Source organism: Corvus hawaiiensis, chromosome 1 (genome assembly GCF_020740725.1).
Source record: "Corvus hawaiiensis isolate bCorHaw1 chromosome 1, bCorHaw1.pri.cur, whole genome shotgun sequence".
NCBI lineage: Eukaryota > Metazoa > Chordata > Aves > Passeriformes > Corvidae > Corvus > Corvus hawaiiensis.
The window spans coordinates 19929461-19941472 of record NC_063213.1 but is presented as its reverse complement, the minus strand read 5'-3'; positions in this window follow the sequence as shown (position 1 = coordinate 19941472).

Here is a 12012-nt window from a genome sequence, read left to right as displayed (position 1 = left end):
AAAAAAGTAAATGGTATTTTACTTTTTACTTTTATGAAGGAAAAAGCCCTTGAAAAAATAAAGAAAATAATATTATACATACAACGTGTTTGAAAAAAGAGAGTTATAAAAAATTGAGATGTAATAAAGGATCTTTTTTTGACAGAAGCAGATGTCTAGATAAAATGTCAGTTTGAATAACTAAACTAGAAAAATTAATTTCTGCAATTCCAAGTATAGCACTATGTTAGTAAAAGTTTAAGGGGATGAATTAAGACTTTATTTTAAAAATCATTATATACCTGTGAAAATCCTAGTAATAATAATAAGTGTACTCAGGAAAGCCTTAAAAATCTGAAATCACCTGCATTATATCTATGATCACCTAGTTATGTATATTATGCCTGAAATAGAGACAATTATATAAGCCACACTTCAGGCAATTAAGCTCTACAACCACCACTGGTAGTCAAAGCAGGTGGGCAGACCCATTTAAAACCAGTTGTCCCTTCTGCTTGCATGAATATTATGAGTTTTAAGTGTTGAGTTAAAACTTGTTCACACTGTGAATGAAACCACTCTTCAGTAAATGAAATGAAACATTAGCTATTTCATGTTACCAGCTAAACCAAAAACCATAATCTAAAGTGCTGGTACTCAGCACTACCCCAAACTCAGACAAACTAAATTACACATACACCAGCAAGGCAGCTGGCTGTCCCTTGCTTGATGGATGACCCTATTTGGAGTAATGCATCCAGCTCTGGGGCCCCCAGGATGAGAAGGGTGTGGATCTGTTACATCAAGTCCAGAGGAGGGGCACAAAGACAATCAGAGATGGAGCTCCTCTGCTGTAGAGAGAGGCTGGGAGAGTTCATGGGATTCAGCTGGAGGGGAGCCCTTAGACCAGCCTTGCTGTACCTAAAGGGGGCCTAGAAAAATGCTGGAGAGGGAGTTTATGTGAAAGCCTGTAGTGATAGGACAAAAGGGAATGGCTTTAAATGCAAGAAAGCAGGTTTAGATTAGGTATTACAAAGAAATTTTTGGTGTTAGGCATGCCCCATTTCTTTAATGGATGGGGCTTTGGGCAGTCCGGTCCAATGGAGTGTTTCCCTGCCCACAGAAGGGGGATTGGAACTAGATGATCTTTAAGGTCCTTTCCAAACCAAACCATTCTATGATTCTGTGAATGTTTCTGTATCTGAGTGAAAGAGGAGAAAAACTGTGGATATGACAGTGTAAATCAAAACCACAGTCAGAACAAATAGATTAGGAATAAACTGGGAAAACAGACCTGAGAGAAACTTGTAGAAAGGTTTTAAATGAAGTCCTGGATGTAGGAGTATTACATGGGGTGTTAACAACCCTTCCTTCTGTACATGTGGTATATTCAGAGACTAGAGGTTTCTCATTTTTTAAAAAATATGAAGGAATGGATCAAAAATTATGGTTATAAATACCATATTAGTGTCATTTTTTGGGCCCCATAAAGCAACTCATCAGACTCTATTTGATTTACCTTATAAATCTTATTTGAAAGGTCTGATATTAAGAAGCAGAGCTAAGACAAATATAAAAAAAAGCCAAAAAACCCCCCAGACACATGATGTTGCGCTGCCTAATCCATAATGATTTTATAATATTTCAGGAAACACTGCTCTCTGACAACATTTTCATTTTTGCCTTTCAATTTCTATCTGTGTTCTAGATTCATCTGATATTTGCTTGGGTAGAAACCTGAAGATGGTGGTAATGGAATAGTAATTATAAGTATGATGAAAGTGGGTTTTTCACAATCTTAAGGACTATTAACCATCTTCATTTATCTAATAAAAAACTCATTTATCTTAAGAATTTCAATCTGAAAACATTATCAGTTGTTGTAACAAAAAGCTTTGTAGACTGGTGGGAGAAATTTCAGACTCATGTTCCTGCCATAGTTACACATCTATATTTGCATATAAGAAGAAAACAACTGTGACAAAGAAAAGGGTATGATATAATTTATATAAACTTAGATGAAAATATTGGAATTGAATGCCTGAAAGATGAACAGAGGCAGAAAAATCAGAAAGATGGAGCATTTATTATCCCAGTTAAATACTGTATTAAGGAACTATGGGTTGATGCTCCCTATGACAAAAGCCGGTTTAGGCTTTGCAACCAGTGTCAGAAATATGTTCTGGCTTCACAAGGCCGATAAGCATAGGAATTCACTATTACTGCGTCCCCTACGGCTCTGTGGCTCACACGCATGAACGCACAGACGCAGGGATGGCTTCAGTAATATTGAGCCGACGGCAAGGAGTTGAGAAGGGTCCTTGCTTAGAGTTCCACAGAAAGCAGTTCATTGCTACAACTTGTGAAGGTTTCCAGAGGCCAATGACCCCGAGCACGTGACAGCTCAGGGTAAGTACAGGGCTGTGGCTAACACAGGATCCAAGCGGGGAAGCTGAACTGGGGTACATTACCGAAACCCAACACGGCATCCTGGGAGAGGCTTCTTTCCCTCACTGTAACCTAAGTCTTTGGCACCAGAGACTGTCTCACCAAGAGCTCTCTCTGCCTCTTGTACCACTGGTCAATCAGCCACCACAATACACTGTAATATTATACTTGTGAATAGTCCTGGTGACTTCCAAAGGTCTTGATTCAAAGCTTTTTGGAATTATTAATAGCATTTCCTTTGGCTGCAGGGCTTTAAAGCCTAAGTATTGACTGAGGAGGTAGAGGATGCTACCCGGGTTCTGCCATGCGTATTTACTCTGCCTTTTATCTTTATAGAAAGATAAAATTGAATATATTCTTATAGTCAGATCAACCAGGGTGTAATTTCTTACTCCTGTTTATACTTTCACTTCATTTTTCAGTAAAATAAAGCAAGTTATTTGATATTTAAGACAAATACATCATCTGTATCTGGAGATTAATGATCCTGGGAAAAATTATTATTATAATGTTGGATATATGATTTTGACAATGAAATATGTAATTTTTTAGTACTTATGGAAAGGAAATGGATTTAATATTCTTAAACGCTTAGAAAGGTTAAGAAATGAAATGCAAATGTGTTTCTCTATTAAGCCAGTACATTTCCATCTAAACTGAAGTGAAAAAGCCAGTTTAGTGGGATCTCTTCAGATTCACACAATACATAATATGAAAAACAGCATTCCCAGCACATTTATTCTTTCTTTTCCAGTTCATTTACTTTTCATCTATAAGCCTATTTGGAGCTTCTATTACACAGTGAATGATTTTCCAATTTATGCAACATCCACTGACATTTTACTTACTGTCAGTAATTAAAAGAACACTTCTTTTGTCTTTAAAGTTAATTTTTATCATCATAATTATGGTTATGTCTTAATCCTGCTTAATTTTATTGGCGTTTTAGTTCTGTGGATGGGATAGGAGTTTGTTCAGCCTTCTTGGCATTACACTGGGACAGAAATGGAAGACCTTCATTTACTAAAAGATTGATAGAAAGTTTCTTTAATTGTGTGTACTTCATCCACATCTGTTTTGATCAGAAAGCCTGTCCAAGTGGTAGGACTTGTTCCCCTAGCAGCCTTAACTTTGAATAAAGTTTGCATTCAGGAGCAAATCTGGGAATCTAAGAGATGCCATTGTTAGTCCATGTGAGCATGCATGGACACAATTGCTGGTAAACACCTGCTCTGTCCTCCATGAGCCTCATGTCTGCCAAGTCTTGCCTCCTGAGCATAACTTTTCTGTACTTGCATATATTGGGTATTCCTGTTGATAGCCCTGTTTATATTCTAAGTAGCACAGGAGCTGTTGCCATGAGTTATGTACTTTTTTTTTCATGCTTTCCATTGCATTCTCTTTTTTTTTGGTGTTCTGGTACCAGACCTGGACAAAAATGTGGAGTAAGTATAGGCTTTAAAGTGGCTGCTTGCCTCTGCAAAGCTGAAAATCATGGAGGCTCCCTTCATTTCCAACGTATGAAAAAGGAATATTGCACTTCCTTTGCCACTGTCTTTCATACAAATTTAAGAAAACAAGAATAAAGAATTGATTTTTTCTAGAAGAGGCAGCTGTGCCACAGTCCACTGGCCCTGTTTTTCTACCTCCCATCCCCAGTGGGATTTAAGTTTAGGATAGTCCAGCTCAACAAAAATCCCAATTATTTTTTCAAAAGTGAGCCAAATCAAAGATCAACTAGTGTTGTGGTGCTAGCAGACTCTTTGGATAAATGCCCATTTCTCTCATTTTGGAGATGTGTATACTTCTGTGGGGGTGACAGATTTGTTTTCATTTTGCTGCACAGTGCTTTCATTCTGTAAGCGCTTTTAGCTGTGAGTGACTGTGGGAGGCATGTAACAGTATTATTTAAAATTTCAGAAAGCAATTCTGCTAACAAATTAAATTAACTGCAGATTGTTGCACTGAGAATTCTGACATTGTGCCCTTTAGTGGTGGAACTGCTAGCAGGGATGTGTTTCCTAAGTAACTACTTATAATTTACTTGTTTGGACATTTGTATGGAACTTAGATGTAGCAACCCTTACCCCATCTGTCTTGTACATTCTGGCACATTTCTGACCTGTTCTATTTTTTGTTTCATGAGATTTTGTTCTAAGGCTGACTTTCCAGTCTTAGCATTATTTTTCTGTGACTTTCCAGTTTTAGCTTTATTTTCTGTTGCACTTTGATTTTTAAAATCCCCTTTCTCTTTATTTGATAAATCATTTCCACTCTTGTATCATTGAGTGTCTGCCAGAAATGTGGCCACTTGTCATGAGAAATACACTCTCATTTGTGCTTAATTAAATAAAAAAAAGTCATTACTCAAATGGGCATTAATAATGTCTTTCCAAGACTCTTAAAGATGCATCTAAACTTTAATAAATCCCATCTTTATGATAACATTAGGAGGACAGAGTTTAAGACAAAAGAAGATTTTTCTGATCATCTGGTCTGACTGTCCACAACAATTTAAACCAGCAGTTGTCCATCAGTAGTACATATAATTATGTTCCTATAGCATATGGGAATATTAAAGATTGCAGTTTCCTAAGTCGCAAGTTAGGAGTTAGAAACAAAGTTTTCAGCCCTCTTCTCCTAACCAACAAAGTGTATTTTCTCTCAAAAACCCCTGTGTCTATTAAGCTGTGTTTATTTGTTCCATCAAATAAAACTAAATACAAAATTGAACTCTAAACTGGGGTCCGGTTGATGTTGCCAGCAGGTTTTGATCTTGTTTTATTCTCAAGAATTCCAGAGAAAATTTATTTCTACAGCTGTTGATTACACTGTCAGAAGGTAATTTATTACCAGAAAGAAAGAGGAAAGTTTTCACTTAAGTTCCCATCTTCAAAACCTCCTAAGAGTTCATATGTTGGAATGGAAGATATCATACTGTATTTGATGTATACCACCAGTTTTTACCTTCCCTCAAGGTGAATAGTTTTTGCTAATTGGTTTCTATTGTGCTAGAACTTATAATTTCAAAATAAATTCTTAGCTATTAACTGAAAACCTAATGTCTTCCTCACCTAGGCTTTTGCTCTGTGATGGTGCTTTGTTCCTGTCACTTCCCTGAACACCTCTGGACAAACACTAACCATTGCCATGATTTCTGTGTTTTCTTTAGAAAGACTTTGCCACTATGATGTCACAGGAAAAAAGACAATGAGAAAAAATTTGTTTCCTGCTTGTCATAACCACTCTTTTCCAGTCTAATAATGCTTAGAGCACACATTTCACAGTGTGTTGTATGGAAGGAGATAGTAGAACACTGGACCTGTGTTGTAGGCAGAGGGTGTTTTCATTGTCTGCCTCCAAACTGTCTTTCTTGGCTTTGGTAGGTATTATTCGCCCAGCGAGGTCTAGTTTTCCTCTGGGGAAGGGTTATATCACCGACAGTGTAGTTCTCTTGTCAGTAATCCATTTTCAAGAGGGTTTGAGTGCAAGGGACAACGTAACAAATCTGTCAATACTTCCTCCCCCTGCATCCAGCCAGCTTCAGGACCTGCCTGTTGCCAGACACTCATTCTCTTCTCCTGCTGATCATTCTGCATTATGTTTTGAGTTGACCTCTGCTTTGGAGCTATTTATTCAAAACTTCTTGCTGTTTCAATTAGAAGGAAAGTCCCTAATTTTTCATGAGTCATTGGCTGACGTGACTGTGTATTTTCCATCCAGGCATGCTGCAGATATGCACTGGTAGGTTTGTACCACAAACTTGTATTCTTTGTACCACAAACTTCTGCTTTCTTGGTACACATCTTCAGCCATTGCTGTGAACATTTCCTTTGTGCCACCAGGGCTGAAATTCATTAGTATCTGTCAGGTGGTGTTTGCTTGTCTCCCATGGAAAGAGTCAGCAATGTCAAAGCTGTCCATGTTGTATGTCACAGGAATTACTATAGCAAGAACTGGCACCTTGCTGGCAGCAGCCTCAGCAGAAGAACAAAGGAGCTGAAGAGCAACAAAGTCTGAAGTAAGCTGACAAAAATCTAAAGGAGCTCTGACATTTTAAATATCTTGAGAATCTGTTTCAGGGACATTGCTAACTTCTAGCTCACGTGTGAAGTGACAGTAGGTAAGGTGAATACTCACCATTGTACTTGGTATATTCTGTTTAATTGGACAGGTGATGATACTTTTTCTAAGTTTGTTAGTAGAAAACTTCTGCTATAAAAACTTAATTTTAAGGTAAGCTTGTCTAGGTACACATGTACAGAGCAATCTCAATTTACTAATAATTTCGTCTCAAATTTTCAGGGTTTTTTTCTATGATCTTGTCAGAATTTTTTTTTAATGAATTTCCATTAATAATCTTACAAGAATATTGAAGATGGGCTCGAGTGTATAGTCTGTATTTACCAGAGATCCAGAAAATGATTAACTGCTTGTTATAAAGTAGTTTCTGTCTGCTTGTGAAACATTACACTGGGCTTCTACCTCCTCCACAACTGTAAATTTACCCGATATTAAGTTATGCAACTATTCTTTGATAAGTTACTTCATTTATACATAATTAATGCTAAAAATGTAATTTTCTTACAGTAATGGATATCCAGTCATTTATTTATTGTCTTGAGAATTTTCTTTCCAAAATAGAGTAGTAATAGGCGGTAAATCAATTAATATACATTTACCAATCTCTGAAGATTAACTGTTTAGGGTAGAGCTCTGACTACCTGCAATTACTGGTTGGTTTCTAATTTTTTGTCCTCTGAAGGTTATGCTCAAATTGCTTCAGTATGATCTGAAGTCCTCAGATATCCTTCACTGCAGCCAGTGAGGCTTTTGACCTTATAAAGACAAGCAGAAAGCTCATTAATCAATAGGCTTTTACTGGGAATAGGAACCCAGTGATACCCAGTGAGTCTCAGTGATAGGTACTGCATCTTGAAGGTTTTGAAACTGTAGATCTGAAATTATGTGTCACCGGTGGAAAGCATAACTCACTTTTTATTGAAAGAGCTCACAGAATAGGTCCAGATGACATATATGGCATGATCAAGGATAAAAAAGCCAAATATTAAATTGTTTTCCATCCTTTTTCATAGCCCACTATATAAGATATTCGATATAGAGTCACAGGCTGTAGCCTTCATGTCAATGTGACAGCATAGATCTCAGAGCTCATCAAGGCTTGTCTTGCCCTGTTTGAGCTTGTTTAAACAGTTTTATACAGGCCAATTCATTGTAGTCCCATTTTAGCATAAACTCTGTGATAATTGCTCTGCAGCAAATGTCTGAAAAATGTATACATTCCCTGAACAAACAACAGTCATTTACTTTAGCTGAGGATGAGGGAGGCATTGAATAACTCTCATACTTCACTTGGGAACCAAGGACAAGGAAGAAAGCTCCTAAGAGAAAGTGTGATAAATTGGACCCAAATGCATCCTAGACCAAAGATGAAGACTGTCTGAATTATACCCCTAAAAGACCATAGTTGCCCTTCTGGTGCAGACTTCAGGTTGTTGATGACTTGACTCAATACTTCCCTATTCTTTTTGAGGGAGATTGAAGTTGCTGATGTTAAGACCCAGAGGACCATTGTAGAGATGAACACAACAGGAAGAAAATAATTAGACACTTGGAATGTCATGTACATCAACTTAATTAATGAGGATTTTCTTAGATAACTTGGACAATTAGAAATTTTGCTGTTTAAAATTCTTAGGTCTACACTTATGTGTTTCCCTATTACTGAAAATTTTGAGTGTAACAGTTTTATATATTTAAGATTTAAGTTATTTGATACTGAAATACAGCCATGGGAGTTGGTGAAACAATTCTGCCTCTTTTTAGTGTGGTGGACATCTAAGCATTTATCCTTTGGGGCAAACTTTTGGCCTAACTTAGACATTCTCAAGACTCAAGTTTTTGTTGTTTTGATAATATTCAGCTAAAATCTTCATTAGAATTGTTTATTTGAGCTGCTGCTTATATATTTGAAAAAAATACAGATGGGAATTTGTTCACTCAGGTGAGTTGTCTTTTTGATGTGGTAAATACCTAGCTCACAGCAGCTGTCTAGAATTTTAAATTGGTAAGGAAAAGCAATAAATTTTATTGCCATACTTGAAATAACCTGTCATTATCTATAAACACCACATTCATTTTAAACTTTGTAATTCAAGAAAAGCATTCAATAAGTCTGATAAGGACTGAACACTATTGCTGCTGATGGTAGGTGATACCTAAACTGTGAAAAACAGCAACCATGTAAACTTTGAAAACAAGTGCTGGGTGATTCAAAATCTCAATCACAACTTTGCCAGCTGCAGTCTGCAAATGTGTGATGCATTTCATGGAGGAGGGGATAAAATGAGAAAATATTTCTTTTTATCTCTAATTTTGATACACTCAACTGCATTCAAAGCAACTCTGGAAGAATCTTTGCTTGCTGCAGGAGGACAGCCCCCATGGTGGTGGACCCACATCATGGCAGCTTCTCTGGCATTGGTACTCCAAGACTACAAGCTTTTTCGAGGAAACAAAATCTATCAAGTTTCTAGGAAGCTTGTAGATAAAACCATTCTGCTTTTTTTTCCTAAGAGAGCAGCTGAAAACTCGTCACTTTAATGCAGGTGTAAGGAATCCTGTAGGGATAAGTAGCAGTCTGGGTAAGAACTGTAGAGGAAGAATAGGAAATTGGGAAGATTTAGATTCTGCATGGTAGACTAAGGTATTTAGGAGTCTGGGGCTCTGAATGGGATTTACTTTTTTGTTTGTTGGTTTGGGTTTTTTTCTGTGATTGGAGAGAATAATGTGTTTACTTCAACTACCAGGGACTTGTCTAGTCTGTCAGCTACACCCCCTTTTCCTAGAAGTGGTCAGGAGGTCTAGGGTTATTTTGTGTGATTGGGAGATGGAAATAGAGGTATGGGGTGTTTCTGATTCATTCCCTGTCTGGGGTGGTTCTAGAAATATCATCTGGAGCAGCTTCAATGTCCCTTTGAGCTATACCTACAGCTGTTGCTTTATGAGAGTTTTTACAGTATTGGAAAAATGTCCATGTCTTAGTGGCAGCTGGCTTAGGAAGGACATAAGAAGGTTTGTTTGTTTGTATGTTCTGTTTGTTCATTTCTTTGCTTATCCCATTGATCTATCACTGTAAACAAAGTCACCCAAAGTACAAAGCAACATTAACAAGTTGTTAAAACCTGCAAGGAATGTGCTAACATTTTGGTGATCTATGAGAATGTACTACATTTCACATTAACTTGATAATGCATCTAGACTCCAATTCATATTCATTTATCTTAGATTTAAGGATTAAATGGATCTCTAGATCTAAATAATTTTTTTTTTTTTGGTAATGATAGAATGAAAGATAGTCAAGAAATTAATAACAGTGATAGAATATTTCCTACAGCTCCTTGAAGTGTGAAACTGCTCTAAGTAACACATAGCTCCAATTGAAAAGTGATTACTCTAAATGGAATTTTTAATATGTCTGGGTTAATTTAAGAAGTATAACTAGGCATTTTAGACTTAGGATAGAGCTGTTTTATTGAGGCAGCACAGAGTTATCCTCTGACTCTTTTTTTTTTTTCCAAGTGAAGCATGTACTCTGAAGTTTTACACAATTTCATTGTAAGTGCTAAGCTACTACAATTAATATCCATAGTGCTTTAATTCCTAGGACTTTTCCCAAAGCATGTGCCTTCATTGCATAAAGTTGAACATAGTATTAATTTCACTGAAAGTATATTTCAAAGGAGCTATTCTCTGTTCAGGATGTTATCCTTTCATCTAATATCTCTGAAAATCAGAGCTGACAAATATCCCTCTCTTAGTGGAATATTATTTCTTTGGATATCAAGAAATTGCTATTATATTGAAGGTTGACTTACAATTGATGGAGAAAGGTTACTCAGGATCATTAGTTTCTATTTAGTCTTATTTATCAGGGGGGATCAGAGAAATTGAGAATTTTTCAGACCACTTATTTGTTTATGGATGAGGAAATTGAGATAAAGGGGAGTTTTGACCAAGAAAGATTTGTAATAACATACCTCCTGTCTCTTTTTCAGGAATAATTTCTAGAAATATGTAGAGCGAGCATGACTGCTTGGAAATCCTCAGGAGCAGTGTCATGCCAGAGATGTCCTAAGGACAAAATCAGTAATATGGGAAAACTTGGTAGATAAGGGGTTTTTATTTTTAGTCTGGTTACTAAGGTGTATACTTTGTTGAGACTCTCTCTAGATCTTAGCAGCCTAATTTTCAGCTCTTGGGCATATGGACATGTTTCAGAACTAAAGTTAATATTTCTGGAGACACAAACCTCGGCTGTGCTGATTTAGCTCCAGTTATGGGAGACGAGCCCAGGGATATTTCTTTCTTCCAGATTTCTCCCTGATTGTGCTGTTTTTTCTAACTAATGTTGTGTATGACAGAAGCAGACAGACCATTGGAAGGATTTATTTGCCCTCATTGCATATTTAGAAGTGATACCAAAGGGTAAGTTTATTTTACTGTTAAAAAACATCAGGCATCTCTAAAGTTGTTTCACTCAGAGATAGACCTCTTTGGGTGGTTTGTCCTGAGGAGGTGTTTATCTGTCTGTGCTACCTCTAATGTCTTTGGTTGCTGTCCCAGTCTCTGGCAGCCAAGGTTTGGATAGATGAGTTGAGATGGATAATTTAATTTATAACTGTTTCATTTGGTTCAGGTTTAGTTTTTATAATATGGTTTTTTCACCACACTTTGAAAGAAAATTAGATCTGTTTATGTTCCTTAGGAGGAAGGGAAGGCCAGCTCTTTTTCCAAGAGTTGCTAAGCATGCTTAGCACGTTAACATTTTGGTTCTAATGAGGGCTGCATTATTGAAAGAAATGTTCCAACAATCCCTGCACCCGGAGTGACCTGAAGCAGAGGAACCACAGAGAGTGTGAAATGGACACCCTTGCATGAGACTAGAGCAGAGAATGGACTCTGGGAGCACTCCTTGGCCACCGATGGGTGTTTCTTCCCAGGACTAGTCTGGGGCTAGTTTAAGTTAAACACCTTCTGAAACATCCTTAGCCATGTTGTGTAATAGTTCATACCACATAATGCCTCAGGTCCTCTGCCTCATGGGTTTCACTCTCCTGTGAGACAGTGCTACTTGCTGTAGGTCCCTTGCAGGGACCAGGGAGCTGCTTATAGGAGAGAACAGACCAAAATTCTTGGTAGAATGATGTGATAGAGGAAAGACAGTGTGGGAGCAGTACATGCTGAAACCCGTTGGAAGTCTTTGGTCTGCAAAGCAAATGCTGAGAAAATCTTTATTCCATTCTTATTTCCCTGAAGAAGCGCATATAGGCAGGAGGTAGAAAAGCTTCTGCATGATCAGAGTTTATGCCAATTAATAGTTTTGCCTTCTAATAGGATATTATTTTATGGACTAGAAGCACTTCTGGAAATTTTTCCCCTCTTCTTACTTTGCGGTTTACAGAAAGAGGGGCAGTTCTTGACAGTTCAGAATTGAAGTAGTTTTTTTCTTCAAACTCTAGGTGCAGAGACAATTTGTAGTACGTGGTATACACAGGGATTTTA